This window comes from Thermobia domestica, chromosome 17 (genome assembly GCF_964235325.1).
Source record: "Thermobia domestica chromosome 17, izTheDome1.hap1.1, whole genome shotgun sequence".
Classification (NCBI taxonomy): Eukaryota; Metazoa; Arthropoda; class Insecta; order Zygentoma; family Lepismatidae; genus Thermobia; species Thermobia domestica.
Genome location: NC_137470.1, coordinates 35349352 through 35361377, shown reverse-complemented (window position 1 = coordinate 35361377; position 12026 = coordinate 35349352).

Sequence of the window (12026 nt, the reverse complement as noted above, 5' to 3'; positions counted from 1 at the left end):
AACAAATCACAACGTTGAACAAGAAAACAAGAACAAACAAAACGAAACAAACAATAAAATTTGAAAGAAAAAAACATTAAAAAAAAACAGGATCCTAACTACTAATTATTATCTAATAATGAGTAACCTTCCTTTATATAATCTAGCTAATCTACTTTGATTCTGACTCGAGTTGAACTTGACGTCAGTCCTATCATTTTCATCATTCATTGCTTCTGATCTATACTTAGCCTTTCCCGTACTATTTCCTCTTCTTTTTTTCGTTTTGTTCAAGTTTTTCCCTGTATGATTTGTTTTGGTTTCACCTGTATGTGTAATTTGACTCTCTCCTGTGCGAGTATTTACCACATTCTCCAGTTATAACACTGATCACACACATCGCTTAGCACTATTTAGCCCTATCCACACTGAATTGTTGTAGTTTCTACACTAGCACACTATCTCACTCCTGTGTGAGAAACACAACTTAACACTATTTCACTACACTCATTTCACTCACTACATTCCCCTGTCGTGTATTCTTCTCTAATGCCTTGTCTTTCTTATGTTTGATGATTTTGTTTCTAATTTATGTTCCTCGATTGTTTTGTACGTCCTCGATCCCTGAAGCAACGGCTTGGGGCCCAGGACCCACTCAGAGCACTTAGTGTGGGCCCTGGTCAGTGGTGTCCCACCGCCGTCGCACCGGAAACGGAAATGGCGCCTACGCAGCTTAGTCACGGAGGGTCACGTTTCTTTCGTATTGATTCGTATCGTTATATAGTTCCATGATATCTTATATATTTGTTTATTGAAGAACACGACGTCCCGCCACCGAAACTCTAAATTCACTCCGGCCCGACGCATCCGGAGTTCCATTCCGGTTTGTGCCGGGGATGTGTCGAGCCCACATTCACTCACGCGTTTCCTTCCGGGGCACGCGGAATACCAGCGTTCCAGGAGATGACCTCCGGTCCGAAAAGAAAGACACAAAAACACAATTCACACACTCCGTTTCTTTCTCTTTCAACACTGTTAAAAATGGTTTCTTAAATTCGAGAAAATATTCTTCGTATTTGAGAACATCCGTTTCTTATCTGTGCACCGAATAGTACATTCTTAAAAGTGAGATTTCGATTTTCTCAAATCATTTTGAGAAATAATGACTCAAATGCGAGGAATTATGTCTCATTTCTGAGGGTGCAAATGCTTTCTCAAATTTGAGAAAAAATGTATTTTTTCTTAAAATTGAGAAAGTAACATTTGAGGAAATGAGACGTATAGCCCCAATTTTGAGAAACACATTTCTCAAAAAGATTTGAGAAATATCTCCCTCAAAAGCGAGAAACGGTGCACAGAAACAGGGTTCTCAAATACGAGAAGACGGAAAAGAATATAAACAAAATATAAACCTGCAAAAAAATTCAAACTATTAGTACACCCAGAATTTATATTAAATAAACACCTACAGTTATAGATATTTTTTTAAAACATAACATTTTAATCTTCACTTCAATTCATGAAAATTCCACGAATACCACGATGACTTGTATTTTAGGTGCGCTACTTATTCCTACTGCATCAGACAGTTGAACATTTTTCTTTTCATCACTGTCCACTTTCTCAAGACTTTTCTTTTTCATCGACGCGGTTTACTCAAGATTGTCCCGTTTGATCCAACATTATACCAATTTCTTGATAATTCAGATTCAAGAATTATCCGTCTACTTCAGAATAACAGAACAATTTCTGCTGGAGTGTAACGTCTCACGCTTATGCTACGAGGCTCAGGGAGACGTTATGATGATCATGAGCGAAAATGCTGTAATGAAGAAAGTGAGGGAATCCCGAGCAAACATACATAATATGTTTACTCACACTGCACACTTAACGGAGGTGGAATCAAACTAGGGACCCCATGCATCGGAGTTTAGTTCTACCACTGAGTTATCGCAGTCCAATATGCCTACTTCTCTACCATAAAAAAAGTTACCTACATGAGAAATACCGTGTTCGTGGGTTTTTCTAGGATTTTTCAGTTTCCTCCTACAAGAAACGCACGCAGGAATTTATTTCGGAGATGCTCCAAGTTCAATACGAGGACAAATTGTATTAAAACATGTAAAATTGTACCTAAAATTAGATAAAATTTACATAAAAGTATTGATTTCGGGGAAGGTCCGGAGCTCCAGGAATCACCCCCTACCTTCCACCTTCTTCATTACTGCAGGGGAATGCGACAGTTTGTACCCCTCATAAATGTGCTGAAACTCCACTGCTAGGATTCAATTCAGATTGGAAACAAGGTCACAAACCCATGCAAAAACTGCCAAGAAACGTACGTCCACATTTTCATTACACCATTATTATCCATATCTATCACCAAGGCCGGATTTCCCAATAGGCCCCGTAGGCCCGGGCCTATGGGCGCAAGCTCCCAGGGGGCGCACGGCCGAGAGAAAAAAATTAAAAAAATATCTAGAAATAAAAATAAATAGCCATAACTTAACATATTTTTTGAATTGATTTTAAAAAATCAGGTTAATAAAGCATTCTGATTTTGAAGTTCATTGGAACAAATAATTGTTCGTAAACTTCACCAATCTTTTGTTAATACATTAACGGTATTTTGTCAAGCCCAGAACCAAGTAAATTTCTCAAAAAACTTGCAATGATAAAATTGCATCGTGGAGTGGTGTTTAAGCAATTAACATATAGGCCTGGTATATTTTTTTTAATAAAGGTTTTTAGGAAAGTAACTTTAACCAGACTAGGGGGCGGAAAAAGTTATTGGGCCTAGGGGCGCCAAAATGCTAAATCCGGCCCTGTCTATCACTGTCTCTCTTAGCCTTGGAGCACAATTCTGGGACGTTGGGTTTAAAAAATAAATGAAATATTTGAGTTTTACGTCCCACAGTTGTGTTGGATAGGCTAAAGGAGACGATTATGATGAGAATGAAAAAATAGTGGAATGAAGAAAGTGGGAAGAAATGGGAGAACCCCGAGAAAACCCATGCACACTGTGTTTATCCACCAGCAAGCCCACTTGCCGCGAGCTGGAAATCCTGGGATCAAACAAAGGGCCTCATCGCACCAGAGGTTAGCGCTCTACCACTGAGCTACCGCAGCCTCTACGTTAAATCAAGAGCAAATGAGTACAGAACTATGTCATAAATAACCAGCAAACGCGTGTCATTAAAACGATTACTTTTAGTGAAAGAACGGAGGCGCCAAGCTATGCTAGGTGATCAGTACAAAGTACCTTTGTATTACAATTCCATAATAATAAATCACACTTTTGTAACGCTGTTTCTAACTACACAGATGACTTATGTATTCTTTGTTTCCGTACATAAGCTATTTTGCACATTATAACGAATGACAAAGGGTGTAAAACATTGACATGCCTCCCCGTTCTATCGTAATATAGAAAACAACGTGTCCTACGGGGCTCTAACCCGCCTTCACTTGTTATTGCTGCACTCGTTATTATGTAAATTGAGTACTGACAAGTAAACCTTACGTTTGGGTGAATCGAGTTGCTGACTGAGACACATATGAGAAAGTAGTACTAATTGTGGTCAGTAATTCAGTGAAGTTATAGGTGCGAAGCTCCAGGGGTATAGGAGATATAGCTACCAGAACATCACATGGAAGTACAGAATAGTCTTCATAGATTGGAGGTAAAAGCTCTGTAAGACCTCTTGTAACGACAAAAGATGAATAAAATATATATGGGTACATATTAGGACTAGGGAGAAGTCATATAGTAAGGGTATACCTGACGGCGGCCATCTTGAAATCCGCCATTTTGAATTAAGGTTAAGTTTTAAAAATAGGAATAGGGTCATGTGATACATGATTTAAGGCGCAAATTTAATCAGAAGAACAATGGTGACGTTAATTTCGATTTACGCGCAATTGGTAAAGAGTTACAGGGAAATTAAATATTGTTGCAGCATATGTATTAGTCCTTTACCCCACCTTGGAAATTTTTGTGTTAATGATAATAATTAAATAAAAGGCAGGGGGATAAATATTAAGTCTATGGTAAGAGTTGCCTTGATGTCGGCCATGTTCAAATCCGCCATTTTGAATCAGACAAAAGTTTTAAACAAAACGCATAACATTGACACCTTATTAATAGCAAATTTTATCATAAATCCAACGGTATAACAATTGTTGCTTTATAATTAACCAGCATTTGTTATCGCATAAACAAGTTGCTAATTTAAGGAAAAATGACCAAAGTGGAATTGAGTCATAATTGAACTTGGGTCTTTCTTCCAGAAAAATCCTCAATTAGTACAATCAATATGTAGTTCAGAAAAGAGTGCATGCCTTGCACAAATGCTCTGCTCACAGTGAGCACACCTGACAAAGCCAATCGAGTTACACTTGAAACATTTGTCGTTAACATTTCTGTCAAAGCAGTAGTCGTAAGGAGCGATCCATTTAATTTTGTGCTGGTTAATGATAAAGCAAAAATGGTTATACCGTTGGAGTTATGGTAAAAATTGCTATTAATAAGATGTCGCTGTTATGCGTTTTGTTTAAAACTTTTGTCTGATTCAAAATGGCGGATTTGAACATGGCCGCCATCAAGGCAACTCTTACCATAGACCTAATATTTATCCACCTGCTTTTTATTTAATTATTATCATTAACACAAAATTTACAAGGTGGGGTAAAAGGTCTAATACATATGCTGCAACAATATTTAATTTCCCTGTAACTTTTTACCAATTGCGCGTAAATCAAAATTAACGTCACCATTGTTCTTCTGATTAAATTTGCGCCTTAAATCATGTATCACATGACCCTATTCCTATTTTAAAAACTTAACCTTAATTCAAAATGGCGGATTTCAAGATGGCCGCCGTCAAGGATACCCTTACTATATGACTTCCACTTACTCCTAATATGTACACATATATTTTTTATTCACCTTTTGTCGTTACAAGAGGTCTTACAGAGCTTTCACCTCCAACTGTATGAAGACTATTCTGTACTTCAATGTGATGTTCTGGTAGCTATATCTCCTAAACCCCTGGAGCTTCGCACCTATAACTTCACTGAAATACTGACCACAATTAGTACTACTTTCTCATATGTGTCTCAGTCAGCAACTCGATTCACCCAAACGTAAGGTTTACTTGTGAGCTTTGATACATAAAGAGTCAACCTGACTGCTATAGCCTTACTATATCTACTTTTACTATATCTTACTTTTACTATACTATAGTATATTACAGTAACTTTTAGTCTATGTTAGTGTTTACAATTCACCCAAACTTACGTTCGAAAGTTGATATGTACGCTGCTCCTCGCCGCTGTCACATGACGTGTATTCATACGCCACCTCAGCTGCATCACCTACTGCGTACTCATATCCATTCGCACTCTGCTACAGCTGAAATCCTTTATCTCCTTTCCTGAATAGTAATTAAGCCCTAATAATATTACTCCCTAGTAAAACATAGTAATATTATTTCGGTAAGATTGTTATCGTTGTTTTTTAAATCATCTATGATATTGAAAATCACGCACTATTCCATTCTCATTTTTAAGAAGTGAGAAAATCTCATAAATGGGAACCTGAAAATTTGCCTTGAGCTCATAAATGAAAACACATTTGGAAATAATGAGACATTTTTCCTCAAATATGAGTAAAAATTACTTATTTTGTTTTGAACATGCATTTTTCTCATTTCTGAGCAAGGAAATTTTTAAGAGTGAAATCTGTTGATTCCTTATTGGTTCCTATTTGCTAAATTCCTTTCCTCATGTTGTTTTTTACTCCGTTGAGAAAAATCAGTAGTTATTTTATTTACTACTTTAAAGTCTCTTTCATCGGAGAAACATCTTCCATTCTTCTTGTTCTTATGATATTCCTGTCGTTTATTCGATCCTCAAGTAGAGGGCACCACAATATGTAATGTTCCGGTGTGCCAGATTCGCCACAATCACAGTTTCTGTCTTCTTTTAGTCCAAATCTTTGAAGGTATTGGCCATAGGGGCCATGTCCCGTGAGAAAGTGGACAAGGCCAGCAGATGGATCAAAGTGGTGCCATTTAAGTCTTTCCCTTATGCTTGGGATTAAGCTATATGTTCTTCTTGCCTTTTCTGAATTATTCTGAATCTTCCAGGATGATAATGCACCCATTCACACAGCTGGCGTTGTTACAGCGTGGTTTGAGGAACATCGGGATTAAGTTCAACACCTTCCCTGGCCCGCCCAATCCCCAGATCTCAACATAATTGAACATCTGTGGTCCGTCTTGGAAACACGACTCCGGCGACGATTTCCACCTCCATCGTCTCTCACAGAACTGGCCGATACCCTGCACGAGAAATAGTGTAAAATTCCACTTGCTACCATCCACGACCTCTATGCCTCCGTCCCACGTCGCATCAAGGCTGTTCTGAAGGCGAAAGGTGGCCCGACACCATATTAATATGGTAAGTTGCAATTTCGTTCAGGTGTTTCCATTTTTCTGATCACCATCTGTATGTAGTGTAATGGTAACTATTACATTAGTGGGTCTTACTACAGAACTCCTAATATTAGTTCTCCAATTGTATGGATGCTAAAAGATGAAACTTAGGGGAAGCTAACAACACTCTACCCGCTCCCCACAAATGCATTCACGAAAAGAAGCACTAATGTTCGGAGTTGGTGCACTAGCAAATACTAACGATTGCACTAGAAGAGATCAATACTACTTTTGAATTTGGTTGGAATTTAAACCAATGAAAAATTTCCAATTTATTTCTTACGAGAGTTTCGTAACATGTAATTTGATATATCTACACTAATAGTGAAGTATTAACTAAACTATTAATGTTTTCTAGAAGCACCAACGATGCAATAACGAATGGAACTAATTTTTTCGTTAGTGCTTGAAGTGGGGGCCAGAGTGTAATTACACACTATCATGTTTTGGCTCTAGAGCCTACATTATAAACACTTACGTTAGTGGTTGGTGCGTTAAGAAGCATTAACAATGCAATAACAAACGGCAATATTTTTCGTTAGTGCTTGAAGTGGGGAAGCATGAACTTGATCCCCAAAGTTTTTCACTTGTAACACCTACACTACTGAAGCACTAACAATGCACTAACAACTGCACTAGAAGACATCATTAGCACTCTTGAATTTGGCGGGAAATTGTCGCAATCAGAAATTACCCATAACTACACTAACAATGAAGCATTAGCGAAACTATCAGTGACTTCTAGAAGCACTAGCAATGCACTAACGAATGACAATGAATTTTTCGTTAGTGCTTAAAGTGGGGGCCAAGTTCACGCTGACCCTCCAAAGATATTTCACTTGTAGTACCTACACTAATGAAGCACTAACGTTAGGTGTTGATGCACTCAGAGGCACTAATGATGTACAAACGATTGCACTAAAAGATAACATTAGTGCTTTTAAATTTGGCGGGAGTTTGACGCAATCAGAATTTATCCATGTATTTCTCACGGGAGTTTCGTGACATGTAATTGGCCATAACTACACTAATAGTGAAGCACTAACGAAACTATCAGTGTGTTCTAAAAACACTAGCGATTTAGTAACGAATGACATTAATTTTTTTGTTAGTGCTTAAAATCGGGGCCAAGTTGACGCTTGCACTCCAAAGGTGTTTTACTTGTAGCGTTATTTGAACAGCACTAACGCTGAAATTTTAGCACTAACGTACCACAAACGTTTGACATAAGAAAATCAATTCTGCGTCAATTGCGGAAAACGCGGGGCCAACTTGGCGGAAATTAATTTCATTATAACGGTGTTATTTGAGCAGCACTAACTCAGAAATTTGGGCACTGACCAGCACTAACGTAGCACAAGCGTTTGGCATTAGAAAATCAATTATTTCTCAATTAGGAAAAAATGCAGGGCTAACTAGACGTCAAGGTGACCCCGAAGTTTAAATTATTCATAACATTGTTATTTTGATAGCAGTAGCATTTTTATTTGGGCACTAACCAGCACTAACGTAGCAGAACAGAATGGTATTATTTATTTTCTTCCAATCCAAAAGTGGTGGGGCCAAGTTGATATTAATTTCTGCAGAGGACCACCGCAATTCTGATTTCACACTGTTAGTGCTTGGTTATTCCTCGTTTGTGTCACAAATTGCATCGTTAGATTTCCGGGGATAACTCCGACTTATCAAAAGAATCTATTTACCGGCTACTTACACGGCAATTTCCGGCAAGCCTTCTACAGCACACCTTGATTATCGTTAGTGCTTCATTAGTAATCGTTCTTGCCGCTAATATCATTGTTAGTCCTCCAAAAGTAACGTTCACTTTTTTTAAAAAAATCATTTTCGGCTTTCTAACTTTGTACCACCAGGCTTGGCAAACCACCTACAGCGGATCACAATTCTGATTTCACATATCGTTAATTATTGGTTAGTTGACGTAATAGGTAGAGTACTAACACTGCAATTTGAGACACTAAGGAGCAGTAACCAAATACTAACAGTGTTTAAGATAAATATCCGATGTAGGTAGAATGTCAGATCCGTCCAAATGAAGTTGGAAAGAAAATAATGATATTTCAAAAAGATGTAGGCGTCATCTGCGGAGCACTTACAATAAGATGCATCACCAACGAGGACTAATGAAGCATTAACGTAATGTGAAATGGAAATCGTGCTCTGAACTAGGTGTTATGCCTGCCTGCCGTTTGACCAGAAGTTAGTAATCCAATAATGATTTTTTTAATATATATGTGTTTTCTCTGGAGCACTAACGATGGAATTTGCGGAACTAGCGAACACTAACGAACCACTAACGATGTGTGCGATTGAAATTGTGTTCTGAAGTAAGTGTCGTTCCAGGTCTGTTGGCAGGATGTAAGAAGGCCAATAATGGGTTAAAAAAAAACATAGGCATTATATGTGAGTACTAATGATGGTGTATGCTGCATACCAAAGGAGGAACGACCTAGTCGTAGCCGTTATCTATGGAGCAGTAACGACGCAACATTCTGCACTAACAAGCACTAACAAAGTATTAACGACGGCTGTAAATGAAATTGTGATTAACTGTAGGTTTGTCTCTGGTCTGTTGTAACGAAGTTAACAGACAAACAATTATTTCTTAAAAAAATGAGTCCGTTATGTGTCGAGCACTAATGATATGATAAACAGCATTAACGAGTACTAACGAAGCGCTAATGATAGGTAAAATCAAAATTGTGGTCTGCTGTAGCTCTTGTGTGTGGCTTGTTGGCACGAAATTAGGAGGGGAAAATGGATGTTTTGAATGTGTAGGCGTTATCTGTTTAGCATTAACTATAAGATATGCAGCACTAGCGAACACTAATGACGGGTGAAATAAAAATTGTGGTCTACCTTATATTTCGTCCCTGGTCTGCTTCATGATGTTAGCAGGACAAGAATGGCTTTATTGAAAAATATACACGTTATCTTTGAAGCACAAACGGTGGGATATACAGCACTAACGAACACTAACAATGTACTAATTGAAAATGTAATGTAAATTATGGCCTGCCGTAGATTTCGAAACTGGTCTCCTGCCATAAAGTTAGCAGGGCAATAATATCTATCTTAAAAGCGTAGCCGATGTATGTGAATTACTTATTATCAGATATAGAGTACTAACGAACACTAACAATTGGATGTGCGGCACTAAAGAATAGTAAGGAAGCACTAATGACATGTAATCAAAATTGTGGTCAGCCGTAGATTTCGTCCCTGGTGTGCTGGCACAAATTTAGTAGGCAAAATATGTCTTTCTTGAAATATGTAGTCGTTATCTGTGAGGCACCAACCGTTTGATATGCGACACTAACGAGCACTAATGAGGCAGTAATGACGAGTGTAATCAAAATTGTAGCCTGCCGTAGATTTCGTCCTTGTTCTGATGACATCAAGTTACCGGGCCAATACTTCCTTCTTAAAAAATGTAGCTGTTATACTTGTCAGCACTAACGATGAAATATGCAGTACTAACGAGCACTAGCGAAGAACTAATGACCGGTGTAATCAAAATTGTGGTCTGCTGTAGGTTTCATGCATGGATTTTTGGCATGAAATTAGATGAAAAAGGATTTTCTTCTAGAAATGTAGATGTTATCTGTGGAGCACCAACCACACGATATAGATACAGATCTAACGAGCACTAGCGAAGCACTAATAACAGATGTAATAAAAGTAGTGATCTGACCGATATTTCGTCCCTGGTCTGCTGGCATGAAATAAAAAAGCCAATAATGTCTTTCTTTAAGAATGTATACGTTATATGTGAAGCACTAGAGGTGGGATATGCGGCACTAACAAGCACTAACTAAGCGTTAATGTCAGGTGTAATCAAAATTGGGGTCTGCTTATGGTTTCATATATTGCGAGTTGGCATGAAATTAGAAGGCGAAAATGGATTTTATTTTAAAATGTAGCCGTTATTTATTGTGCACTAAGGATGGGATATGCAGCACTAACAAAGCACTCATGAATTATGTAATAAAAATTGAATGTTCTGCAGTAGATTTCGTCTCTGGTTATGCTTTAATGAAGTTAGAAGGCCAATAATGGCTGTCTTAGAAAATGTAGCCGTTATGTGTGAAGTACCAACGATGGGATATGCAGCACTAGCGAACACTAACGATGGGATGTGTTGCACTAACAAGCACTAACAAAGAACTAGTGATAGATGTAATCAAGTTTGTGGTCTGCCGTAGATTTCGTAACTGGTCTGCCGGCATCAAGTTAGCAGGCCAATACTGGCTTCTTAAGAAATGTAGGCCTAGCACTATTTGTGAAGCACTAACGATGAGTTATTTGTGCAGTACTAACGATGGGATGTGGAGCACAAACGAAAATTAACGATGGGATGTGTTGCACTAACAAGCACTAACGAAGTACTAGTAACAGATGTAATCAAACTTGTGGGTTGAGATATATTTCGTTCCTCGACGGCTGGCATGAAGTTACCAGGTCTTAATGGTTTTCTTCAAGAATGTAGCCGTTATCTGTGAAGCACAGATGGTTGGTTATGCAGCTCTAACAAGCACTAACGAAGCACTAATGTCCGGTGTCATCAAAATGGTGGTCTGCTGTAGGTTTCGTTCCTTGCATGTTGGCATGAAATTAGGAGTGGAAAATTGATTTTTTTTTAATAATGTAGCCATTATCTCTTGAGCACTAGCAATGAGATATGCAGCACTAACGAGCAATAACGAAGCACTAATGACGCGTGTAATCGAAATTGTGGTCTGTCGTAGATTTCGTCCGTAATCTTCTGGCATGAACTTAGCAGGCCAATTATGCCTTCTTAAAAATGTGGCCGTTATCTGTGGAGCACTAACGATGGAATATGGAGGACTAACGAGTACTAACGACGCACTAAAACGGGTGTAATCGAAATTGTGGTCTGCCTTACATTTCGGCCTTTGTCTACTGATATTATGTAGTAGGCCATTAAACGATTTTTTTTAATGTAGCCAATGTTTATCTAGCACTAACGAGATGATATGCGGCACTAACGAGTAATACCGAAACATTAATGACAGGTGTCATGTGTCGTATATTTTGTCAATGGTCTGCTGGCACGATGTTAGCAGGCCAATAATAGTTTTCTTTAAAAAAATTGGCTGTTATCTGTAGAGCACTACCGATGGAATATGCTTCACTAACGAGCATTTACGAGGCATTACTGACGGGAGTAATCGAAATTGTGGTCTGGAGTAGATTTCATCTCTGGTTTGCTGTCATGAGTTAGCAGGCCAATAAGGGTTTCTTCAAAGTTGCAGGCGTTATTTATGGTTCATTAACGATGGGACATGCGGCAGTAACAACTAACGATGTAATAACGATAGGTGAAATCGACATTGTAGTTTGCTGTAAGTTCTGTGTGGCGTGTTGACATGAAGTTAGGTGGGGGAAATTATTTTAAAAAAATATGTATCCGTTGTCTTTGGAGCAGTAACGATGTGATATGCGGCAGTAACGAGCACTAACGAAGAACTAACGATATATGAGGTCGAAATCATGGTCTACCATGGGTAG